Below are 19,696 nucleotides of genomic sequence, written 5' to 3'. Positions count from 1 at the left end.
TCTGGAGAACCCCCTCCCCTCCCCAGAGGTATGATTGCAATTGAGATGGACAATATATCTGTCTGTATCTGCACAGGTGGTGGGGAACACATTCGTGTCCTCTTTGTTGAGAGGCCACGAGGGTTTGCTAGTTGGTGATTTGTAGTGGCAATGCATGTTGTGCAGAAATCCAACATTCTGGCTGACCATCTCAGCAGGACCATTTTACTTCCCCATGAGTGGTCCCTAAATCCGAGAGTTGCAGCTTGAATCTTTTGGCACTGGGACACTCCATGTTATGACATGTTTGTCTCCCTGTCTAACACCAAGTGCAGCAGGATTTACATCTTAGTTCCCCCTCCGGTACAGTCACCCAAGGACACTCTGGTGTTTACTTGGCCCAGGGGATGACTTTATACTTATTCTCCAGTTCCTTTGAATATAAAAGTTCTTCAGAAGGTAGCCCGCTTCACAGTGACTGTGATCCTCATCACAACTGTTTAGCTTTAAGTGTGGTTCCCCTTCTTTTGGCCTCTTCTGAAGTTCCCCCCCCCTCCCCGGGTGCAGGATCCCATTCCAGATCTCATTTCTCATCCAGCAGGTTTTGACCCCCCCCCCCCAGTATTCAGTCCCGCCCACTTTCTCCAGTTCCCAAAAGTCTACTAGAAAAGTGTATTTCAGTAAATATAGAATTTTTATTCTTTGGGCAGAGTCTTGTGGACTAGACCCTTTTTCTGCTCCTTTAGAATTCATTTTGGATTTTCTTGCTGAGTTGTTTCAGGTTCTAGTTTTTCTGCAATTAATGTACAGCTGTCAACTGTCTCTAAGTTTCTTGTTGGCAGGGGCAAATGTTCCTCTGGCTTCTCTCAAAATTTCCAAGGCATTCCTCAAAGGTAACTTTTTACTATGTCCCCCAGTTTGGGATCTGTTTCCTCCCTTTGATTTGTCACTTGTTTTGCATGTCCTTGCAGGCCCTCCATTTGAACCTTCATCTACTGATTTGAAGCTTCTTTTTTGAAAGACCCTGTTTTTGGTGGATTTTATTTTGGCAAGGATGGTTTTAGAGTTTCAACCTCTTGATTCTTTTTATGTGGTGTTTCACAAAAACAGAGCGTCTTTGTATCAACCCTTCCTTTCTGCCTAAACTATCTTCTGAGAGTGGTAACCTTTCTATTCATCTCCCTGTGTTTTTTCCCCAATTTCTCTAATAGTGGCGAATACCTTTTACATTGTTTTGACATGCATAGGCAATTGAGATTTTGTTTGAACTGTATTGGAGACGTTTGAATATCTAGTCAGTTATTTGTCTCCTCCTCAAAATCCTGGCTGGGTTCACCTGCATCTAAAGTGACTTTATCCAGGTGGCCATCAGACTATGCATGCATTCAAGATCCAGGGCTTCCTTTGGCTCCACTATGTTGTGGAATATCCTTTATTGGTTCCTCCCTAGGATTTTTTTCGTGGCTGGGAACTCTGTCCCACTGGTTGAAACTGAAGCAGACAGTATTGGATATGAAAGTTCTATATACTTATCATAACAATAAAATCTTCCCCCTTTGTTATGGCAAGCTTCCCTATCTGTGATGACCAGACAAGGGAGGTTGTCTGTTCCTTACCTATGGATTCCCACTGCGTCCTTGGTTGGGGAAATTTATGGTAGGTTGAAGAAGTTTTTACATGGGGCAAACTCAAGCTGAGGAGTGGGGGGTGGGGGATTGTGAGTAAGGGTGGCAGAGCCTGGTAAGTTCAAAGTCTGAAGGAATTGGCTGGTGTCTGATCAATAACCCACAGATTGAACCAGACTGAGACACAACGTGGATCTATCCCTATGATAAGTACATAACTTTGTTTTTTTAAGAGACTTATTAAAGTCTGATTGTATGGAGGAAATCCCCTTATCTGCTGGGGAATGGTTCCAGAGTTAGTGGTGCCTGTATCAAATACAAGCCTCCAGCCACACCCTGGATACCTGCAAGAACCCCCCCCCCAAAGGAAGAGGAGTGCAAGGACTCATATTTATTATGTGGGACTTCTCTTATGTATGGCTTAATAAAAGTAACTTAAAAAAAAAAAAAAAAAAAAAGATACCAGCGTGGATTAGAAACTACTACAGCCTCTTCACCACTTGAGTACAAACTTGATGAGATATCTGGTCAAGTTCACCTCTGCAAAGTTGAACTTCTAGATTTCCATTTTCCATGGGAAATCAATGCTTGAGTAGTTTCCAAGTGTGCATCCACATCAATTCCTTTCTTTTGAGAGCTTTCTACCTTGTGTCTGTTTTGTACAGCTGTATAGCTGGTATACACAGGTTTGGGGATGTGGGGGAGGACTTTCCCTTGAAAAAAATAATTTAGATTTAAGCGTTTTTATCTGGGAGTTCTTGTCCAATTGTGTTTGTCAAGTTGGCTCCTTTCCAAGTTGCAACTCCACATATACTGAAAGCACCAGTGCAGGCTGCATAATACTTGAGAGCATCTGTGAGTGCTTGTAAGTAACCAAGCTGTGGAATTCTGAACTTGTTGCAGTCAGACTCTTGTGTTATAGTAGCCTTAGGTAGTGAGAGGTTACAATAATAAATTAGATATCATAGGTGTTTGTCCTTATACTTCTGTTTCCTATACCAGGCACTGCTGGCACATTGGTAGGTCAGGTTTATTCCCCTTTCCGTTTGGGGCTCTGCTTTGTGCTCCACACATCTGGTCATCTTATATTTGTTGTATTCCATCCTGGATATGGACACCTCTATGGACACTTCTTATCTCCTTGCTTTGAGACTAGCACCTCACATGGCTGCAGTTTTTCTTTCTGATATTAAAACTGTTGTCTTCCTTCATCATAAGCTGAATACTTTGAAAGTGAAGTGCAGTGAACTTTTCGTATAAACAAAGTATACTAGCTTAACAATGGTCCATGTTAGAATTGTTGCCAAGTGAGCACAAGAGATAAATAATATGACATTTTTAGGGGTCTGTATCTGTACTGACAGATGTGATATCTCATGGCATTGCTCACATGTTAGCAAGTTGCTGGGTGTAAGTATTTTATCGCAGAGGGTGGGCAGGACTAGCAATGGAACATTTTTTATTGATATTTGTGATGTTCCCACTCTTGGCAAGTAATCAAGGAGCCTGCAGCCTCACCACTGACAATGGAGAGGGTGTTCACGTGGAATACAAATGGATGCACTCAATATTTCCGGATGTAGACCTCTCTGCATCAAGCACAGTTTCCCTTAAGAGCACACAGGGAGCACACTCAGCCCAGGGTCTGGGTTTTTTTCTCTGTCTCTCTCTCTCCAGGTCCCCAGTAAGGCTCCCCACTGGCACAGTTGCAGAGTTGAGTCCTCAGCTGAGTGTCCAAGCCAAGTCCTCCACCACTCTCTCTGTGAAACCAGTGCTGCTTCAAGTAGCTGACACGCACAGTCTTTCAGATTTGATTTTCATACACACAGACACCTGGGAAGGGCTGGCACAGATTACCAACTTTGTCCAGACTGGTGGCAGTGAATGTAACTTAGTTATAAGGCTCTTAAAAGGGTATCCAGTTATGCTGAGTGAAGTTAATATTAATACAAATGGTAATGTTGACCAAACAGACAGGCTTTCAGGAGTGGCCACAGTTATCACTAAATGAATATATGCAAATACTGTCAAAGCTTAAATATTTTCTAAAAGGGCCAGCAACAGTAAAAAGTTTAATTATATTTAATAAACAAAGAACTAGAGAGCAGTAAATATATATTTACAGTAAACACCAGAGTTTCAAACACAGGAAATATTAAAATAACGCTGATGAAGAGAGTCACACAGATGCAGAAAAATAGTACTTAACCATTCTCACTGTATTTTCCTGACTAATCTAAAGAGCTACTGTTCCCTGGCTCACTTACTAGAGCAAGGCAAGGTGAAGTAGGTGAGGGGGATCCTTCTATATCATGTTCCAAGAAACAGACTGCCTCTGAGACTTAAGTCTCCTCTAATATTAAAACATTTCTGTACAGATTGACATCACATACATCTGGTCATTTGATTACTAGTTCCCATACCAACCCCACATTGCTAGAAGCTGTCAGGATGCATCACATAGGTGTCAATAATGCACACACACAGAGCCTTGCTAAGATCTGCTGCAGCTCCTGGAAGTTCTAAAACAATTTCAGACCTCCACCCTTTCAAAGCAGCAGTTGATTCACCCCACTGACAATGCAGGAAACTTCCTAGTACAGACTTTGTCTCTGGCTGCATTCAGAATTGAGAACATCTTTCTGGCCCAGTAATTTAAATTTCTTGCTATTAAAGTCGGGTGGATTGAGAATTAATTTTTTTTTGCTATTTCTCAGTCAGGTGGATTGAGATTAACCTCTTCTCTTCCAGTATTTCCTGTTAAAGTATATACATTTAAACCGTTACAGTAATGCATGTACATTTCTTTCTTGCCCAATAGACCACACTATTGATATATTTTTAACACAAGCGGCTTTATAAATACATTTTTCTCATAAACATGTGTACAAATTAGTTTGATATACAAAGAGCATATAATTCTTTACAAAATTCCAGCTACCAATGCTGGTATGTGTTGCACATCCACTGCCCTACTTCTCAATACCTCACATCATTACAGTATTCATTAATTATGTGCTGCACAGTTAAGGTAGACCTAAATGGCTGTATGCAGCAGATTCTTTACACTTTTTCTGTATTTGAATACCTTGGCGTTCAGGCCATTCTGCCTGTGGGTTGTAACTGGGTACAAAACCTCTATCAGCTGTGTCTGTCCCTTATTTATTTTTATGTAGCATCTAAGTGTGATTAATTTCTATTATGTGGAGTTCAAATGTAGTGAAGTGTTTGCCATCTGTGTCTACCTTGATTGAATTTACCTGGAATGCGGGAAGTTTGCACTGTAACTTTCAATGTGAGGAGCCTAAGCCTTTTGGCAGAATCAACTTGTGTCCTCACTTTTCAAACAAATGTTCATATCTCTGGAGCCATAAGGGTTATGAAAAAATTGTAAACGTTGAACTGTTCATCACAAACTATTTTTATATAGCAGATGCTGGATGGGGAGTTGCCGGCTCGGGTCCGATGTGGATCCGTGTACCCACAGGTTGCAGAGAAATGAAGTATAACTATGCAGATGGAACGTTATGGTGAGTACATAATAAGTTATGTACTCACCATACATTCCATCTGAATAGGTAATCTTCATTTGTCAGCAACCTGTGGGTTTTGGATCCGAGCTGGCAGCTTCAAACAGCTAAGATATGAGCTCCAAGCTCCTCCCCTTACCCATAATCCCCTGCTAACCCTTCCTGTCCTCAGATCAAGTTTGCTTAGCAATACAGAATATTATAACACAGGAGTCACTTATAAGTCCTAACCTAAACAAGCTAGAAACAAAGGCTAGGGATCCTTCTAATGAGCACTATAGGTTAGGGGGATGGAGGGAGGGTCGGTTGCTGACAAATGAAGATTACCTACTCAGATGGAACGTTATGATGAGTACATAACTTCTTAATCTGAAGTAGTTAACTTCATTTGTCCATCAACCTGTGGGACAGAGTGCACAGCTACACAAACCTTGGGCGGTCCTCATGGAAGGATATTCCGGAGCACTGCGGAGCCAAAGGATGCTCTCCCTCTGGAAATTATATCCAACTTATAATGGTTAATGAACGTATGAGATGAAGCCCAAGTGGCTGCTGAGCAAATGTCATCCAAAGAGACCCTGGACCAAAAGGCGGCCGAGGTGGAAATTGATCTAGTAGAGTGAGCGTGGACTCCTTCGGTTCGGGACGGCCGGAACTTTGATATGCTAGTAAGATACATCGTGAAATTCATCTGGACAATGTAACTTTTGATGCTGGCTTCCTCAGAGAGGGTTTTGCAAAGTATATGAAGAGCTGGTCCGATTTCATGTGACCAGCAGTCCTGTGCAGATAAAATCTTAATTGCCTGTGTACGTCCAGAGAATGCAATTTATATTCACCTCTGTTCTGGTAATTTGGGAAGAATACCGGTAAATTAATGGATTGGTTGATGTTGGGTTCCGACGCGACCTTGGGCAAGAAGGAAGGATTGGTCCTGAGGGAAACACTATCTTTGTGAAAAACCAAGTATGGCGGTTTGGCGCAAAGGGCTTGAAGTTCCGAAACCCTTCTAGCCGAAGTGATGGCAATGAGAAAAGCCGTCTTCCAGGATAAGAATTTTAGGTCCAGAGAGGCTGCTGGCTCGAACGGGGGAGCTGTCAGAGATGAGAGAACAAGAGTTAAATCCCATGGAGGCACCGGATCTTTAACCGGAGGTCTCAAGAGAAAAGTGCCTTTCAAAAAGGTCTTGCATAATTTGGAAGAGGCCAGGGGGCCGAGACCATTTCCGACATGACAGTGGGAGATTGCAGCTAATTGGACTTTGACCGTAGAGGAGCTAGCACCCTGGTCGAATAAGGTAGATAAGAATTCTAGCACTGCTGATAACTGAGCTGTATAGGGATCTAGGTTTTTACGTTCCGCCCAGATTGAAAAATGCTTCCTTTTACTATTATAAATCTTCCTCGTGGAAGGCTTATGAGCGGCTACTAAAATAGCCTTAACAGATGACGAGATACTGGGAGGTCCTAGCTATCACTGGAACTGATCAACCAAGCTGTAAATTTGAGGTTGTCCAGGTTCGGGATTGTCAGCCCTAGCGGTTGGGAGATCAGATCCGGTGTGGGATCTAGAAGCCATGGTGGGTTCGGTAGGTGAGACCCACAGGTAAGGGAACCAAGCTTGGCGAGGCCAGAATGGGGCTATGAGGATGACTCTGCTCCCCAACCGACATGCTTTCTGCAAGAATTTCAGCATTAGGGGAAGAGGAAGGATAGGCATAAAGTAGACCAGATGGCCAAACATGCACCAGAGCGTCTCTGGGAGATTCCCCCGGTGGGGGAATTAGAGCAAAGTAGTCGCTGCACTTTGCGTTCGAAGGAGACGCGAAGAGATCGCAGCAAGGTTGACCCCATTTGAGGAAAATCTGCTTCACCACTCTCTGGTTCAGAGACCACTCGTATGGTGAAAGGATGGTTCGACTCAACCTGTCTGCCAAGATGTTCGACCGACCCGGAATGTGCGTTGCTGTGAGAAAGCGGTTGATGGAAATCGCCCATTCCCAAACTCTCATGGCTTCTCGACAGAGTGGGTAGGACCTGGTTCCCCCTTGTTTGTTGTTATACCAGATGACTGACATGTTGTCTTTCTGAATTGCAATAGTTCCCAAGGGAAGAAGGGCTTGGAGTGCTTGCAATGCAAGAAGCACTGCCCTCATCTCTAGGACATTGATGTGCAACAAGGTCTCTGATTGGGTCCACGTGCCTTGGACGGTTCTGCCCATACAGTGCCCCCCCTCCACCCCCCACCCAAGGCGAGAAGCATCCGTGGTCACTGTGGCAAGAGGGGGAGGCATCGAGAACGGATGCCCTTTCTGGAGATCCGGAGACTGGAGCCACCAGAGTAGGGCTTACTTACACACCCTACTGAGGGGAATGGGTGAACACAGTGCATGTTGTAGAATGGACCATTAGACCTGTAGGTCCATTGCAGTACCCTCATGTTCAGGTGCGCTAAGGGTAATAGGTTGATAGTCGCCGCCATAGAGCCTAGCGCCCTCGGGACCAACTCCGCTGGAGGAGCCGGGTAGTTCAGAAGAGCTAGTACGTGGAGCTTCAGGGTCCGAAATCGGTCCGGAGTCAAAAAGACCTGCAGAAGATTTGCGTCCAGTCTGGCTCCAATGAAGTCTAAGACTTGGGTTGGATGGAGAGAAGATTTTTTAATATTGATTGTAATTCCCAGCCGGGAAGCCAGATGGAGGAAATGATCTCTGGCTGAACACAGTAGATGCCTGATGGAGCCGACAGGAGCCAGTCTAGGTACAGAAAGACCTGTATTCCCTGAAGCCTCAGGTGGGCCACTACCACTGCTAACACTTTGTTGAACACCCTGGGGGCTGTGCTGAGACCAAAGGGGAGGAACCTGAACTGGTAGTGGCTGGCTCCCAGCCGGAAGGGGAGATACCTTCTGGATCGCCTGTCCATCAGAATGTGGTAATACGCATCCTTGAGGTCTATGGAGCACATCCAGTCGTTCTCCTGCAAGAGTGGGAGAATGGATTGAATGGTGACCATCCGGAACTCTTCTTTGGCTACTGACCGGTTTAGGAAGGATAGATCGAGGATTGGCCTTAGGTTCCCCCGTCTTTTTTGGCACCAAAAAGAACCTGGAGTAAAAGCCTGATCCAGATTGATCTGGGGGGACGTGCTGGATAGCTCGTTTTTCTAGCAGCTGGAAGGTTTCTGCAGCTGCTGCCTCCCTTTGATTGGGTGGGACATCGGGGAGGCTCCGAGGTTTGGGAGAAAGGTTGAGAAAGGGAATCTTGTAACCTCTGGATATGATCCGAAGCACCCAGCGATCTGTCGTAATGGACTCCCACATAGCTAGGTGCCTTGAGACCCCCCCCCCCCCCCGACTGCCTCCAGAGTAGAGCAGTCGGGTAACCCCTCAGGGTTGCTGCGTGGGCCGATCAGAAAAAGGTTATCTCAACCCGAAATTCTTCGGCCCCCCCCCTCTGCCTATGGGCCGGCATCCACCCTGCCCTCCTCTGCCTCTGAAGGACGAGGGGTCCGGAGCGAAACGGGACTGTTGAGATTTCCGGAACCACGTCTTCTTCTGTCCCTTTTGGTTCCTCGTGAAGGACATCTGGGGAGCAGAGAAGTGGACTCCGGCAGACAACGTCTTCCCGTCTTTTTCGCTCTGGACCAACGTGTCGCGTACGGCCTTGCCAAAAAGGGAAGAACCGTCAAATGGGGCATTAGCGAAGGATGCCTTGAAGGGTTCCGCGAAGTCACAATGGCGGAGCTAAGCATGCCGTTGTAAGACAATGCCCGCTTCGCTAGCTCTAGCAGCTCCTTCCGTGGCATGAGAGAGGTGCCGCATAGAGGTATTAGAGATGGATTTGAGAGTGGCCATTCGGGTAGAGAATACTTTCTTATCCTCTGCCAACATGGACTCTGGGGGCGTGACCCGGCGTATTCTTTGAGATCCCACTGGAGTCGTATCACATGTGCCATATAATTCAGCGACCTTACTGAGAAGGTGGCTGAAGCGAACATCCGCTTCCCCAGCTGGTCCATCGTCCAAGACTGCTTGTCTGGAGGATGGACCAAGGAACTCTCCTGGGCCAGTTCCTTTTTAGTGGCGGCCGCCACCAACATGGCATCTACGGGAGCACCCTTGCTCCAGCAAGTTCTATCGGGGGGGGGGGGGCTAAGAATCTTATCAGACCTCTTGGGAATGGGCTCCACAGTGTCTGGCTCCTTCCATGCCCTGATAGTAATCAGGTCTACCAGGGGGTCGGCGGGAGGGGACACCCAAGAGGTAGATGGGCCTGCGTCAAATGCCTCCAGGAATAGACTCATCCCAGGAAGGTTTTTGGGTGGACCACCCCCCCTAATTCGAAGCATTTCCATGATGTCTCCGAAGGAGATATTTTCGGGGGGGGGGGTGACCTTGGGGAACCTTCCCCTTCCTCCAAATCTGTATCCGTTGTCAGGGACTCGGGTGAGTCCAAGTGCCTTCTCTTGCACTTACGTTTGTGAGGGACCTCCTTGGGGGGGGGGGGCTGTCTGAAGAGGCCTCACCAACCACATCCTGTTCCTCCAAGGGAACTATCTGGGACGTAGGCGCAGGCTGTCCCTGGGGCCAGATGATGGAAGGTAGGCCTGTCTGAGATGGAGTGCAGGGTGGAGCCATAGCAGGAGCCTGGGGTCTCGAATCCCTGGATAGAACTCTCTCCGCTGTATCGAACGCCGAGGGAGAGCTGCTCTCCCTGGGATCCGAGAGCAGTACCCTCGGATCCGATGCTTGGATCGGAGCCGGCGCCGAAGTGGTCGGATCCGAAGGGCCAGTGTGCTCCGACCGAGACAGGGCCGAACACTCACTGACACCTCCTGATCCGAAGTTCAGCTCTCTGCTCCGAGAGCTCGGATCCGAAAGGGACCCGACAGACTCGAGGGTGCTTTTGGCGCCGAAGTACATGGTACTATCGGAGCTGACACCCCCCCGGCTCCGATGCTACTCAGCTCTGAAGGCTCCGAGCCCCGAAAGTGGGTCGGAGAAGGAGCTATCGGGGCAAAAAAGGGGGTCGAGCTCCCCACTCCCATCTGCAGCTGGGCCGGAGGAACCTACGCATTATCCGGTCCATGTCTGCATCCGATAAGCTTCTGGTCGACCTTGAGGAGGCCACCGAGGCGGGACGGGAGTGCCGCCTCGATGACCTCGAAGGCGACCGGGCCTCCTCCGGCCCCGGGGAAAAGCGGGGAGAATGGAGCCGGGAAGGAGAAGGTCCGGAAGCCCTAGGGGAAGCTGCTTGCTTGGCTGGTGGGGCTGAGGAGGAAGATTCGGCCCGCCACTTGTGGTGCTCTTTTTTACGCTCCCTCCTAGCTTCCCTCTCCTCCTGGCCAACGGCGGGAGGTTGAGTCCCGGCCAGGGGAGCAGGGATGGGTGGTGGCCCTGCCGCAGCAAGTGCCACAGAGGGAGAGGAGGCCGAAGTTTGGTCCGGGGGCAATAGTCCCGCCAAGACCAACTTAGATCTCCTGTCCCTCAAAGCCCTGGGGTTGAAGGCTGCACAAATAGTGCAGCCTGAAGAGAGGTGGTCAACCCCAAGGCAAATAACACATTGAGTGTGGCCATCCGCTGGGGACAGCTTATGGCCACACTCGGTGCATTTAGAAAAAAAAGGCTTTAGGGGCCTCAGACATACTTAAGAAAAAGTTTAACACTAGGCCCGACCAACACGTTTACACAAACACACAGGGGGAGGATAATTAACTAAGTTTTAGGATTAACTACACAAGACTAGACTATATATAAATCCAAATACTAGAGGAAAACACACACACAAGTTATAATGAGCGTTACAAGAAAAAGGAAAGATTTTTCTCACAGAGAGTAGACTATCTGCCTGGAAGCTCGATCAAGCTGCTGTCTTGAAACGCAGCAAATGAGATCTGGGGACAGGAAGGGTTAGCATGGGATTATGGGTAAGGGGGAGGAGCTTGGAGCTCGGATCTTAGCTGTTTGAAGCTGCTGGCTCGGATCCGATATGGATCCGATACCCACAGGTTGATGGACAAATGAAGTTAACTACTTCAGATCTTCTTTTTTTGTGCTCAAAGTTGCAAAAGTAAGGGACCCTCCACATCATGACTTTTAATATTATTTTAATATATTTATGCTGCATTTAACGATAATGTATTGCCAGTTCATATTTTTATTAATAATTCCAAGGTCATGCAACGTAATGTTGACTTCATCTTAAAGTTTACATAATGGGCAACATAATTGTACAAATTCTTGTCCTCTGTCTAGTGCAGGGAAAGAAATACTAAATTTTTTTATGCTCTTTACCTAAATTGATATACTTCAACAGCCAAGTGACACAGAACTGTTTAGTCTCATATGCAAGGTCACAGCTAGATGAACAAACTGTAGCTGACAGAACATATGTAGCTTAAGTGGTCATTGAGATATTGTAAGTTGTTAACTAAACATTGCTGAAATCCATATTTACTATGTTATTGTGACATAAAAATCAGTATTAAGACCTAGAATCTAATAATTGTGGCCACTGTGTAGATCAGCTTAAGCTGATGATTTTGCCATTTACACATTTTTACTAGGATATAATAATATAGCAATAACCCACGCCTGGGTGTGGGCAATGCTGGATTTACCCACGGTTGGCGTGGTTTGGTCCCGAGGGCAAAGCCCGAGGGACCAAACAAAGCCAACCGTGGGTAAATACAGCATTACCCACACCCAGAAGTGGGTTATTGCTATTATTCCATGACCTTATTTAAGAAAAGAAACTATTACTTTTCTTAAATAATGGCATAGTATAATGCCTGTTTACTGCCCTTCCGCAGATGTCTGGCATCCGCGGCAGTTCTGATGTACTGCGCGCCTGCGCAGTACATCAGAGTTGTGGGCAAAAGCAACGGAGAAAGCAAGATCTCCGTTGTTTTTTTTTTTACTGTTTTCGCTATGTTAAATGGGTTTAACATAGCGAGACAGTTTTAAAATAAGCAACGGACTGTCTCGCTATGTTAAACCCATTTAACATAGCGAAACAGTAAAAAAAGCAACGGAGATCTTGCTTTCTCCTTTGCTTTTTTTTAAAAAACTGTCTCGCTATGTTAAATGGGTTTAGCATAGCGAGACAGCTTTAAAATAAGCAACGGAGATCTCCGATGTCCTTCAAGGATGCATCTGCAGTCATAACATATGGGTTGTCCTGCCTCAGGCAGCCCTTCGGTCGGTCGGATTCCAAAGTCTGGGTCTGGCCTCGGCTGATGTCGCACTTTCCCCGACGTCAGTGTCTGGGGTATAAAATCATCAGCCGACGCTATTTTCCTCAGTCTTTCTTGCCGCGCGGTGCCCGAAGCAGAAGCTGTTTGCAAGTGCCGGTCGGTCAGATCCAGAGATTTCAGCTGCCGAAGACTTCGAAAAAAGCTAAGTACCCCGTTGGGGACTCTTTCTTGCCTCAGCCGATGTCAGACAAAGTAAATAATTGCTTAACTTGTGGGAAACAAATACCTCATAAGGATTTCCATTCTTACTGCCTTCCTTGCTTAGGCCCAGACCACGACGTATCAGCTTGTTTAGCCTGTGCCTCCTTCAACCGACGGACTCTTAGACATCGGTCGGAGTTTGCAGAGGAGTTTTTTGGAACTGCTTTTGCTTATAAAATGCCGTCGGAGACTCCGACTTTGCATATGGTCAAAAAACGCAAGGAAAAGGACCGACACTCGCGGCCCGCGGTTTTGGCTGAAACCACGGCTAGGCCTACCGCGAGTGTCTCGGTTTCGGCTGAAACAGAGTCCACGGCTATTTCTACTACCGAAACCATACCTCCGACCACCGAGGCCCCGGCTGAGTCGGCTTCAGAACTCCCTACCGAAGCTAGTGTTCAGGATTTGTCCGACACCATACCTTTGGACATTTCTACCCCTGCACGTGGGGCAGCTAGGCCCCCAGCTTCTATGTCTATTAAGGCCTTCTCCAGGGCTAAAGCTGCCAAACTTTCAAAAGCTTTGCCTGCCAAATCTACATCCCAGAGGCCTTCCTCTAGTTCTCAGATCCTCACTCTTGCTGAGGACCTTATCTCCTTAATTAGGGGTTCCCAACCTCACCCAGACAGGGCCTCCCAACCTCCTCCAGACAAAAGGCCCAGGACTGACCCCTCTGAACCTCACTCCTCAGATGGATCTGATTTGTCAGACCACCAGGAAGGGGCCTACTCGCCTTATGAGGATTCAGATGCAGAAGAATCTATCCCTTCGGCCTCCCCCCTGAAGAATTTTCCTTTGGGGAGACTTTACACTCCATGAGAGAACACTTTCAATGGCAGGGTCAGGATTTCTCTGATTCTAGAAAAAGATTAAGGACCTTTTTGCATTTGCCCCAGCATAGGCCCTTAGCTATACCTCCGGTTCTAACTGTAATTGATGATGTGTACAATGATGTCAGTACTGCACCCGATTCACTTCCTCCGGCCCCCGCCAAACCTGACAGATATTACAGGGTCCCGGATTCTCACTTCCACCTGTATAAAGCCCATGCTGCAGACCCAGAAACTATTTCTCAGGGCCCTAATGGGGTTGCAGCCTACTGCCAAAAATCCCCTACCCTCTGAAAGAGAGTGTAGAGCATTAGAGAGATGGGAAAAAAAAAAAAAGGTTTATACATCTGCTACTCTTTCTGCCAGGGCATTAAACTGTCAATTCCATATGATACAGTACCAAGAATTTTTGTTAGATCAGCTAAATAAGAAACTTTCTTCACCTGAACCCTTAGACCGTAAATCCCTTCAGGATTTGGTACACAACTCACAACAGGTCAGTAATCATTTCTTAAAATGTGGCTATGATGCAGTGGAGGCTTCATTTAGATCAGCTGTGACTGGGGCAGTAATTCGTAGGCATGCCTGGCTGAAGGAGCAATCTTTGCCAGACCATGTCAAGGCTAAACTCCTCGATGCTCCAATGGAGAAACAACATTTATTTGGCTTCTCTGCACAGGAGATTCTAAAGAAGGTTGAAGAAAAAGCAAAATCTGTGCAAACAGTTAAAGATTTCCTGCAAGTTCAACCTCCGAGGTTCAGTAGAAACTGGCCTACAAAGAATTGGTCCTTTCCAGACTCCTCCAGAGCACAGAGAGGCAGAAACAGGCGCCCTAGAGGCAGAGGTCAATCCAAGGGCCCCTACAGAGGCTGTCAGTGGCAGCCTGCCAACCAGAGGAGTAGTGCAACAGCTACAACTACTACCACTACTACAGGACAGACCCAATGACTTGACTCTGATTCTGCCTACCAGGGATCAACTGGAAGCACCCTTGGGCGGAAAGCTGGCTTTATTCTCGAAAAACTGGCATTGCATTACAAAGGATACATGGACATTGCAAATAATAGACAAAGGATACAGGTTTCACTTCCATACTTTGCCAAAAAGAGGCGGAATGCCAAACCTTCCACCAAACCAGAAGGCAGAGGCTTTAAGACAAATCAGCAAGTTACTTCAGATGAAAGCTATAGAAAGGGTACCATCTACAGAACAAGGCCAAGGATTTTACTCCAGACTATTCCTTGTGCCAAGAAAAGAAAACCAATGGAGGCCTATACTCGATCTGTCCTCACTGAACACTTATCTCATTGTGCCAAAATTCAAAATGCTGACCCTACAGCAACTTCTTCCCATGTTGGGCAAGGAGTCTTGGCTGGTGACTCTAGATCTCAAGGAGGCATACCTGCACGTCCCTATCCGACCAGATCGCAGAAGACACCTCAGATTTCTTGCAGGATCAGAGCATTATCAATTCTCAGCATTGCCCTTTGGCTTATCTACTGCGCCCAGAGTATTCACGAAATGCCTGGCATCAGTAATTGCACACTGCAGACTTCAGGGAATTCAAATTTATCCATACCTGGACGACTGCCTAATACAAGCGGACAACAAGAAAAAATTGTTAAAGGACTTGGCCTATGCCATACACCTGCTACAAACCTTGGGATACACAGTCAACATCCAAAAGTCAAGACTAGTACCATCCCAAAGGATAACCGTTTTGGGTGCGGATCTGGACACAATCACTCAGATGGCTTTTCTCACAGAAGAAAAACAAAAACAACTTCCAGATTACTTCAAGACTCTGACAAGACAAACTCAGCTTACTGCAAGGAAAGTCCTGCAGGCCCTGGGTTACATGGCATCCTGCATAATTTTAATTCCACATGCCAGGTTGCATATGAGGAAATTACAATGGTACCTAAGGAATGTATGGTCTCAACACAGTCACAGTCTAGAAACCATGATTCAAATCATTCCATGCCTTCAAAAGGAATTCCTGTGGTGGGCTCAGGCCTGCCAGTCCAACAGAGGGTTGCCTTTCAACAAACCAAAAACAAGGCAGACCATCACCACGGACGCCTCAGACCGAGGATGGGGAGCACACATGGAGGACAAACGTATCCAAGGCCTATGGCCTCAAGGGCAGCTAAGCATGCACATAAACCAAAAGGAAATGCTGGCAGTACGGCATGCAATCGAGGCATTAAGACCCTTCCTCCAGCAAGGGCATCCGTTAATACGGACAGACAACACCACGGTCATGTGGTACATAAACAGGGAGGCACACATTCCTACCCTCTATGCCGGATGGCTATGAATCTGTGGAACCTATGCCTGAATCTCAATATCCAGCTGCAGGCCAAATTCGTACCAGGAAAAGAGAATACACTAGCAGACAGCTTAAGCGGAACTACCATGGATGCACACGAATGGATGCTGCATCCAGACATCTTCAAACTCATCACAAAGAAATGGGGAATCCCAGAGATAGATCTGTTCGCCTCCCCACTCAACCACCAACTGAAGAAATTCTGCTCAAGGACATACCACCCACAAGCCTGGAGGGTGGACTCTCTCTCTTTCAGCTGGAATGCCCTAACAGTATATGCCTTTCCACCTCTCCCATTGATGTACAAGGTTCTACTGAAGATCAGGGAGGAACAGCCAAAAGTCATACTAATAGCTCCGGACTGGCCAAGACAACATTGGTACCCGCTATTGAGAAGCATGTCTCAGGCAAACTCATGGCCTCTTCTTCTAACGCAGAACAATTTCAAGACCCTGCATCCCAACTTGAAAACATTGCAGCTAACTGCCTGGAAGATTCCTTAAAGCCCAACCAAACCGTTTTATCTCAGAGGGTGAAGGACATTATCCTGGAGGCTCGCAGACCTTCCACAAGAAAAACATATTCAGCTAAATGGAAGAGATTTCTCATTTGGAGCGCATCAAAGGGCACATGTCACAGTGGCAAACCTAGCACACATCCTAGAATACTTAGCAGAATTGTTCCACAATGGCCTGTCTTATTCATCCATTAAGATTCATGCTTCAGCAATTTCAGCAGAATTCAATATGGATCCACCTATCTTCTCACACCCTCTTCTCAGACAATTTTTGAGAGGGATCAAAAATGTTAAACCTCCAAGAAGACCCCCCTCCTACCTGCATGGGATCTCAATTTTGTGCTGGAAAAACTGACACTACCTCCTTTTGAACCAGCAGCTTCAGCAGACCTCCAGTTTTTATCTTGGAAAACTGCATTCCTTCTGGCAATCATTTCAGCAAGAAGAGTATCTGAGTTACAGGCATTAATGGCAGTGCAGCCTTTTCTTATTTTTCACCAGGATAGAGCGTCACTGAGAACCAATCCTACTTTCATGCCAAAGGTGGTATCTAGGGTATCCTTGAACCAAGCTATTCACTTGCCTACGTTCTTCCCTAACCCACAGAACAAAGGGGAAAAACTTTTGCACACCTTGGATATACACAGACACCTACGCTACTATTTGGACAGAACTAAAACTAACAGAAAAACTGACCAACTTTTTGTAGCATATGCAACTGGGGTGCAAGGAAGAGCAATTTCCAAACAGACAATTTCAAAATGGATAGGAAATTGCATTCGTTTTTGCTACTCCTTTCATGGAAAGACAGTTCCTGAAAATATCAGGCCTCACTCCACAAGGGCCACAGCCACCACTACAGCTTTCCTACGAGGGGTGGCTACCAAGGACATTTTAGAAGCTGCTACTTTGAGCTCCGTGCATGCATTTGCCAAGCTTTACAATCTACCTTTATACTCCAGATCCCGAGCAGGGTTTGCAACTGCAGTACTGCAGGGGATCTTAACTACACCATAATTCTCTTAGTACCTCCTCCCCCAGATTGGCTATGGTATTCTACCCATATGTTATGACTGCAGATGCATCCTTGAAGGACATAGTACAGTTTTGTACCTACCATAAATGTAGATGTCCGATAGGTATGCATCTGCAGTCAGGATTACCCACCCTCCTTCCCCTCTGTGGTATTCCTAGGCTGCTTACCCCTCTTTCAGCTAGCTGGGGGAATCTATTATGGTGTATTTGTTTGTTTGTTTATATATGTATATAATTTGCAAATGTTTGGAACTTTTCAGCCTTTATCCAAATTTAGCCTTCCTAGAGGGCACCTGGCATCTGGGGCAAGAAAAACTGAGGAAAATGACATCGGCTGATGCTTTTATACCCCAGACACTCTGACGTCGGGGAAGGTGCGACATCAGCCGAGGCCAGACCCAGACTTTGGAATCCGGCCGAAGGGCTGCCTGAGGCAGGACAACCCATATGTTATGACTGCAGATGCATACCTATCGGACATCTACATTTATGGTAGGTACAAAACTGTACTTTGCTTATTTTAAAGCTGTCTCGCTATGTTAAACCCATTTAACATAGCGAGACAGTAGAGTTATACTAATGGAAAAAAGTCCGGGCGACCGGACCTTTTTCCATTAGTATAACTCGATTTACAATGTGCACGCTGGCCAATCAGCGTTCACGTTTTTGGGGGGGGGGGGGTCATGGTATAATACTAAACCAGACATGCTGGAGGGAGAGATTCCTGTCCCAGAGACCCATACTCTGGAACAAGCTACCCATCTATGTCAAGCAAAGTTCTTCATTAGCACTCTTCAAGAAAAATCTTGATGAGTGGATGGGAAATAGGAAATACACCCCGGGTATCACTTCTGTGTCTCTGCTCGACAGTGGCACAGGAAAATAACTTTCTTGGGTGGCGTAAGCCAGGGAACCTTGTTGGCTAGGCTTACTTAGGCCCTTGGGCCGATAGCCTAGTTACCTACCTGTGAACCTATAGTGGTAGTATTCTTTAGGTTCTAGGTAGGTAGTAAACTGAATTTTATAAGTCACAGTAACTAATTACATTTATAATATTTTGCAAACAACTTAAAATATTTTTGCAATGACTGAGAGTACACAGATACTGTTAGCATTTTATTCATCTAGCTGAGAGCTTTCATGTGAGGCTAAGGGGTTCTGCCTGTGTTACTTGGTTAAGAAACCAACAAGGCTCACGTAATGGTGTGGATCAGAGAAATGTAAATACCAACTGTTCTGAGGAAGTGCCACTGTGAGGGACGAAAGTACTTAACAGTTCTGGCTTTTGGTTTTGTTTAATAAAAATTTCGTGACCTGCACTTTCCCAGCCTTTATTTGTATTTACATTTCTCTGATCCACACCACTATGTGAACCTTGTTGGTTTCTTAGTATCTCTTTTGTGGCTACATGGATCACTCTGGTTTGGTTCAAATAGTTATTTGGTTGTTGAGATAGTTAGAAAAAAGTGAAAATTATATCTATATAAATGAAAAAAACAACAGTTAATATCTGTTTACTTACAGAGGTCCATTATTAATGCAGTTGTTTGTCATTGTATTAACCTTTAGTATGAAATCTTTTAAAACCTTGTACATAGCATGGTTTTGGAATTGTTGATGCAAATATGAATAAGCAAATTTTGACCTCTAGAGGTGTCGGTAAGAATTAACTGTAGATGAATCTGGAGGTGTCACTCGGATGTAGTGAGTTGAGTGATATTCTCCTTTACCCATAATTTGCAGCTTTCTGCATCATGTGCTTTTTCTGACTACTTTTTTGTATCCTTTTTCTTTTGGTGTTGAACCAGAATCCTTGCATTAGGCATCTGCAGATACTCTGGACCTTAAACAATTGACATATCTTTGTTTTCTTCCATGATTTTAATAAGTGATTTGGTAGTGAGCTTAGAAACTTTGCAGATTGCTTCACTTTCCTAGAGCTAGCATGTAAACGGGGCCTGCTTTTGAGTATCCATCCTCTTAGTCATCCTTCTCATTCTAGGATCGACATACAGCTGTGTCTTACTAGTACTTGAATTTAGTTAGCCTGTTTTGTCTCCCTATCTTTCCAGGAGAGTGGTCTTTTTCTCATTCTTTGCAGGCCTCTCCTAATTTTCTTTATAACGAGTGATATTCTTTTTTTCCCTTCAAGATTTACTGCATTTGTAACTGACCAGTTGCATTCCAAAATATGGGAAGTAAAATTATTTCCTTGATATAAAGGTTTTGAATGATGGGAGTTTGACTTTGTGTTGTGATGGTATATTACTGGATGTTTCTGGGAAGATGCAGGTAGATATCCACCGTGTTGGAGGAGTGGTGTATACTTATAAATAATGCAGTTGGACTTTTGTGACTGCGATGCAGAAAAGTTTCCTGTGTTAAAATAGTTC

At 45.7% G+C, this 19,696-nt stretch overlaps 1 protein-coding gene across 1 annotated transcript in view; it reads left to right on the top strand.

Annotated features, from left to right (window-relative positions):
• Positions 1 to 19,696, top strand: part of LOC122802411 (chromatin assembly factor 1 subunit B-like) — an 857,184-nt gene that overhangs the window by 292,955 nt on the left and 544,533 nt on the right. The gene's annotated exons all lie outside the window — the stretch shown is intronic.

The sequence above is a fragment of the Protopterus annectens genome, chromosome 5.part0 (assembly GCF_019279795.1).
Source record: "Protopterus annectens isolate FY-2018-M chromosome 5.part0, PAN1.0, whole genome shotgun sequence".
NCBI lineage: Eukaryota > Metazoa > Chordata > Ceratodontiformes > Protopteridae > Protopterus > Protopterus annectens.
Note: the sequence above shows the minus strand (reverse complement) of the source record. Positions and strands in the feature narration are given on the sequence as shown.